The following is a 7,198-nucleotide window of genomic DNA, read 5'->3' as shown; positions in this document are numbered from 1 at the left end:
TTTGTCACATCTTCAAAAAATTCAATCAAATTCATGAGACAAGAGACAAGACGTACAAAACCATGCTGACTATCCCTAATCAGTCCCTGACCACCTAAATGCATATATACCTTATCCCTCAGAATATTCTCTAGTAACCTTCCGACCACAGATGTTAGACTCACTGGATTCTCTGCATTCTATTCCAGAATAGAATCTATTGTACTCATGTATAGTGTGATTTGATTGGATAGCATGCAGAGCAAGCTTTACATTGTATCTCTGTACGTATGACAATAAGCAAACTAAACGAACTAATGATCATAGGTATACAAAAATGCTGGAGAAACTCAGCGGGTGCAGCAGCATCTATGGAGCGAAGGAAATAGGCAACGTTTTAGGCCGAAACCCTTCTTCAGGCAGATGTGAGGGTGAGGGGGGGGGGGGGGGGGGGGGGGGGGGGGGGGGCGGGGCAGACTGAAGAAGGGTTTCGGCCCGAAACTTTGCCTATTTCCTTCGCTCCATAGATGCTGCTGCACCCGCTGAGTTTCTCCAGCATTTTTGTGTACCTTCGATTTTCCAGCATCTGCAGTTCCTTCTTAAACAATAACTAATGATCATATTTAGTTAATGCCTAGGAATTTGAATCTGCTAAGTTTCTCCACAGCCGATGAAACCAGGCCTGTAGTTTAGTTTAGTTTGGTATATTGTCGTGTATACCAAGGTACAGTGAAAAGCTTTTGTTGCATGCTAACCAGTCGGTGGAAAAACAATACATGATTACAATCGAGCCATACACAGTGTACAGATACGCGATAAAGGGAATAATGTGAATACGTTTAGTGTAAGATAAAGTCCAGTTAAGTCCGATTAAAGATAGCCCAAGGGTCTCCAATGAGGTAGGTAGTAGCTCAGGACTGCTCTCTAGATTTTGGTGGATGGTTCACATGCCTGATAACAGCTGGAAAGAAAATGTCCCTGAATCTGAAGGTGTTTGATACCTTTTGCCTGATGGGAGAGGGGAGAAGAGGGAATAGCCGGGTTGCAACTTGTCCTTGATTATGCTGGTAGCCTTGCCAAGATGTCATTTCCCAACTTCTTCTTTTGAAAGTCAACAAAAAGTTATTTGGTTTTGTTGTTGTTGGGTGAGAAGTCCTGTGTCTCTCTCTTGTATGCTGGCTCCAACACACATGTGATTCGGCCAACAATAGTGATGTTGTCAGTGAATTTACAAATGGCATTGGAGCTTTGCTTAGCCACACTTGCATGGGAGTAAAGAGCAGGGAAGAATTTCATGTAAATGCTCAAAGCCTCCTTGCAATATCCCTTTTGAATCTTGGAAATCTCTGGTGCATGAAAATGCAAAATTGAGGAAACGCCATTTGGAGGGGTATTGAAAGTCTCAAGGCCAGGAACATTCAGCGGTCCCAATGAAGGTTCTCTATCTGGCCAGGAAGGAGGATTCTACTGAACATTTCTTGAATATTACCACCGGGAGGATGGCTGATTGACTGAGATAAGTTTAACTTTATTTCTATAGTTGCTGTTTAGAGATGCAACATGAAAACAGACCCTTTGGTCCACTGAGTCCACCACGAACGTTCACACTAGTTATATATTATTCCACTTTCGCATCCACTCTCTACACTCTAGAGCAGTGGTTCCCAACCTTTTTTTGGCCATGCCCCACCTAATCACCTCTAAAATCCTGACTCCACCCCCCCCCCCCCCCCCCATGTGGTGATATATAATTATTATCATTTAGAAAGTGAACTCCGTTTCAGCTGAAGAAGCTTAAAACGTCAATACCTTGGTTTAAACAAGCTTCAAAAGAACATGGCATCCATGAAAAAGAAAAATGAAATAAACAAAAGACAGTTAAAGTTCTGAGCAAGAAATTACTAAAAATTGTAAAAAAAAAGAAATACAATTGCCCCCCTGTGGGGCGCACGCCCCACGTTGGGAACCACTGCTCTAGAGTCTAGGCTGCTATGTAGACTTTGATGCGTACACAGTGAAGGACACACACATAGTTGTTAGCTAGCAGTGTACATGCACATGTTCATATACAAACACACCTATGCCCTGCCTCCATCCTGCCTGCCCACACTCTCATCTCTGCTTTTGTATGTATCTCCTCTTCCCACAACATATTCAGCTTTTTTCTCAGTCCCATTCCTGGCCTCAGCTCAAGTGACTCACCTATACACGGTCCTGACTTCTGCATTTTTCCGTCATGCTTTACATTGAGGTCTTATTGTACAGGATCAGTAAGGACATAGTCCAATCCCATGTCCTCTCAATTAGACCATTAGACTCTGTCACTGCTGAATTCACCAAACCTCCTTCACGCCCTTATCAACAATCTCTATTTACTCTGAACTTGCATTCAATATGTTCACACAAACTTTAACATTGCTTCATCCTTATCTCAGAGCCATATCTGCACATCCTTCAACTTATTTTTATCACAATAAGCACATGTATAGACGGTTTGACACACACTTTCAAAGAGATGCATGGCTGGAAGCAAGAATAGTTGAACTAGTAGAGAGACTTGTTCTAAACCCTGTACGGTATGCAGCACTGGGCTTACTGGAAGGGTCATTGTCATGCTTTGGCCAGTGATAGCACAGAATCAAATGAACACTGTACAGATCAGAACTTCACTGATGTATGTGAAACTGTGCATGGCCCATTAATCTGTCCTTTCCACCGAGTAATCTTTGTCACATTTACATAGAACAAAGATACAGCACAAGAACAGGCCCTTCAGCTCACAAAGTCTACGCTGAACATGATGCTAAGTTAAGGGCCTGTCCCACTTTCATGACCTAATTCACGACCTCTGCCGAGTTTGCCCTTGACTCATACTTACAGCATGGTCGTCACGAGGTTGTAGGTAGGTCGTAGGTAGGCCATAGGTAGGTCGTGATGTTAGTCGTAGGTACTCGTGGCATCAAGTAGGTCGGGGCGTTTTTCTTGCCTGATGAAAAATGTCCACGAGTAAAAAAGGTTGTGAACTAGGTCGTGAAAGTGGGACAGGCCCTTTAATCTCTTCTGCCTGCATGTGATCCATATCTCTCCATTCCTAGCATATCCAGTGCCTATCTGAAAGCCTCTTAAATGCCACTATCATAATCAAAACCACCACTATCTATGTGTTTGCTTATTATTGGTGTAGGTCTGTTTGAATCAGTGAGAGGTAACTAATGATTCTGCAAAGTAATGCAAATGTCAGAAATTTGATACAGACACAAAAAATACTGGCGGTCAGGTTGGTCAGCATCTGTGGGAGAGAAACAATTGTTGCTTTGGATTAATTTAATCGGAACTGAACAATTTTCAAAACTCAAAGTGGAGAAGGGAAGAAATCTTAAAAGGTTTTTCCCTTCTCCACTTTGAGTTTTGAAAAGGGAAGAAATCTTAAAAGGTTTTTACACCAGTAGAAAACAGTAGAGATCATATGTTAGGTACGGTTTAAAGGAAATAAGGAAATAAAGGAAATATAGGAACGTGTTTCTAGCTTCAGGTTCCTGGGAGTCAACATCTCCGATGACCTCTCTTGGACCCACAATACCTCTACTCTGATCAAGAAGGCTCATCAGCGTCTCTTCTTCCTGAGGAGACTGAAGAAGGTCCATCTGTCTCCTCAGATCCTGGTGAACTTCTACCGCTGCACCATCGAGAGCATCCTTACCAACTGCATCACAGTATGGTATGGCAACTGCTCTGTCTCCGACCGGAAGGCATTGCAGAGGGTGGTGAAAATTGCCCAACGCATCACCGGTTCCACGCTCCCCTCCATTGAGTCTGTCCAAAGCAAGCGCTGTCTGCGGAGGGCGCTCAGCATCGCCAAGGACTGCTCTCACCCCAACCATGGACTGTTTACCCTCCTACCATCCGGGAGGCGCTACAGGTCTCTCCGTTGCCGAACCAGCAGGTCGAGGAACAGCTTCTTTCCGGCGGCTGTCACTCTACTAAACAACGTACCTCGGTGACTGCCAATCACCACCCCCCCCCCCCCCCCGGACACTTATTTTTTTTTTAATTCAAATCGTTTGCTATGTCGCTCTTCAAGGGAGATGCTAAATGCATTTCGTTGTCTCTGTACTGTACACTGACAATGACAATTAAAATTGAATCTGAATCTGAATCTGAAAGGAAATAAGGATAGAAATGTGATAAATCAAGGAATAATGGATGAATTTCAAAGGAGTGTAATTGGGAGTAGAAGAATAATTATTTGAAATTGTTGAATACAATGGATGTAATCCAAAGCGTCTCATTGACAGGTAAAGTATTATGGGCCTGTCCCACTTAGGCGATTTTTCAGGCGACTGCCGATGACTGTCAAGTTGCCGGCAATCGCCTGAAAAACCGGCAACTGGAACAGCGAACACACACACACACAAACAGATCGCTTTCTTCACCAGTCCGTTATGCAGGCGGGGGACAGGGCAAGCGGGGGGAGCATTGTCTAAGTGAAATTCACACGGTGCAAAGCCAATGTGATACAGACACACACCGCGATGAACAGGAAGGTTGGCGCTGTAATTAAGAAGCTAAAAAGCACAGTGTACGGTAAGTCCTTTAAAAGATAGGGGGGAGAGGGGGGAGAAGGGGAAGATAGGGGGGAGAGAGGGGGAGAAGGAGAATGACAACTTTTAAGAAGCCAGAGATACACGGCTGTGAAGCTTGGCGGACATTAACATTATCAGTCGGTTATCCTTGGTTCTGAAAACTACTGCTTACGTTTTTTTTCGCCAATGAGCCCATGAAATTCACCAGTCAGCACCGGCGATAACCTACGAGAACCTTTGACCTCCTGGCAACCCACTAGGACCACCTGGCGACCTACCTAAGGCATGAGAATTCTCGCTACTCTCCATGCCAGCTTCATTCTAATCGCCGTTAATTTTTCAACATGTTGAAAAATTTGCGGCGACCATAATGAGGCCGCAACTAGTTCCCAGAATGCGGGAACTCCTCACGACCATGAAGGCGACTCCCCGGCAACCACCTGCGAACATGTGGCGACCATGTGGCGACTGCATAGTCTCCTGCAGTCGCCTAAAAAGTCGCCTAAGTGGGACAGGCCCATTACTCATTGAGCTAACATTGAGTTTCTCTCCAGGAATGAAAGGACAAGGAAGTCAAATTAGGAGTCAGATGGAGTATTAAACTGACAAGCAAACCACAGTCAGAGTCACACTGCAGACTGAACAGAGGAATCTATAAAATGGATGCCCACTTTAGTTGATCTTCTCAATGTCAAGAGGGCTGAATTGCACACAATGAATATTGTAAAAACAGAAAATGCCCGAGATCGCAGCAGGGCAGGTAACATCCATGGAGAGAGAGTGAGAGATCAGTGACCTGTCAGAATTTTGAGGAAGGATCTTCAACTTGAAGCGTTCAACTTGTTTCTCTTTCCACAAAATGCTCTCCGACTTGATGGATATCCTTCATTGTTATGTGATATTCAGATTTATGAATGGCACAGTAGTATAGCTGGTGGTACTGCTGCCTCAAACCACCAACAACCCGTGTAAAATCTTGACCTCAGACGCTGTGTGGAGTTTGCGCATTCTCTTTGTGAAGATGTGGGGTTACATCTACATCCAAAAGACTTGGGCATGGTAGGTTAATTGGCCACGGTAAATTGCTCCTGGAGTGTAGGTGAGTGGCAGAATTTTGGGGAGATGATAGTCGGTTGGAATGTGGAGACAATAGTTTACAGGGACAATTAGTGAGGGAATGGGATTGCTTTGAAATCTGGCATTGAGTTGATGGGCCATGACCTTGGCCTCGTCAATGTCATGGGGAAATATGGAATGTAGAATTTCCAACATCTGTAGCTTATTTTTGTTTTGGGTTAATAAAATATATTGGAAAAAGGAAAATAAAACTAAATGTTCAAGAAGGAACTGCAGATGCTGGAAGGTCGAAGGTACACAAAAATGCTGGAGAAACTCAGCGGGTGCAGCAGCATCTATGGAGCGAAGGAAATAGGCGATGTTTCGGGCCAAAACCCTTCTTCAGACTGATGGGGGGTGGGGGGGGGGGGAGAAGGAAGGAAAAAGGGAGGAGGAGGAGCCCGAGGGCGGGGGTCATGGGAGGAGACAGCTCGAGGGTTAAGGAAGGGGAGGAGACAGCAAGGGCTAGCAAAATTGGGAGAATTCAACGTTCATGCCATCCGGACGCAAGCAACCCAGGCGGAATATGAGGTGCTGTTCCTCCAATATCCGGTGTAAACTAAATGTCTACTTTAACTTCATGGTGGGAATGGAGGACATAAAATTGATGGTGTTGTATTTTCTGCATTTTCACAATGGTATGTGGAAAGGGAAAGGATTTTAGAAGTGATTATTAAATGGAATCGGATGCTGTGGTGCAACAACTGCCTTTGGAGTAGGATGGTCAGCTTGGACTCAGTGGGCCAATTGGCCTTTTTCCATGCTGTATCACTGTAACTAAAAACCAAAACTAAATATAGTCATTATTAGATCTAATTTTTCTGCAAAACTGTATCATTTCACATTTCTCTGTATAACGTTTCTTCTGCTACATGAATTCTGAGAGGACAGGGAAGGAAGTAGTATCACTCTAAAGTTGAGTAGTGGAGAATGGTCCATTGGAAATGGAGGTTTGATTGTTGCAAGAAACATAATATGAACACCATGTTCTGACTTTGTGAGGAGAAGCATGTGAAAGCAGAAGTACAGATATGGAATAGAAATGGTTGACATCAATTGAGATGGAGGAATTTCCCGTTTGTGGGAAATGGAAGCAATTTTGGAAACACCGTATGAAGAGTGCCATTATCAAAGTGAGGTTTGATAATGTCTCCTCCCCTTCCTTAACCCTTGAGCTGTCTCCTTCCATCCCCCCGCCCTCGGGCTCCTCCTCCTCCCTTTTTCCTTCCTTCTCCCCCCCCCCCCCACCCCCCATCAGTCTGAAGAAGGGTTTCACCCGCTGAGTTTCTCCAGGTCGGGAGGGATTTAACCAGGGGGATAGGATGGAGTCAAAGTATGTGGAAATAAGTTTGGTAGGGCATGAACAGGCAGAGACAACGGGTCTACCAGGACAGTCAGGTTTGTGGATTTTGGGGAGAAAGTAAAATCGGGCCATGCGGGACTGTGGAACGATGAAGTTGTCGGCATTATCAAAACTGGTTCCATGGAAGAGAAGAATCTGGGAGAATGCATACATGCCA

This window comes from Leucoraja erinacea, chromosome 11 (assembly GCF_028641065.1).
Source record: "Leucoraja erinacea ecotype New England chromosome 11, Leri_hhj_1, whole genome shotgun sequence".
Lineage (NCBI taxonomy): Eukaryota > Metazoa > Chordata > Chondrichthyes > Rajiformes > Rajidae > Leucoraja > Leucoraja erinaceus.
This window is presented reverse-complemented; position numbering follows the sequence as displayed.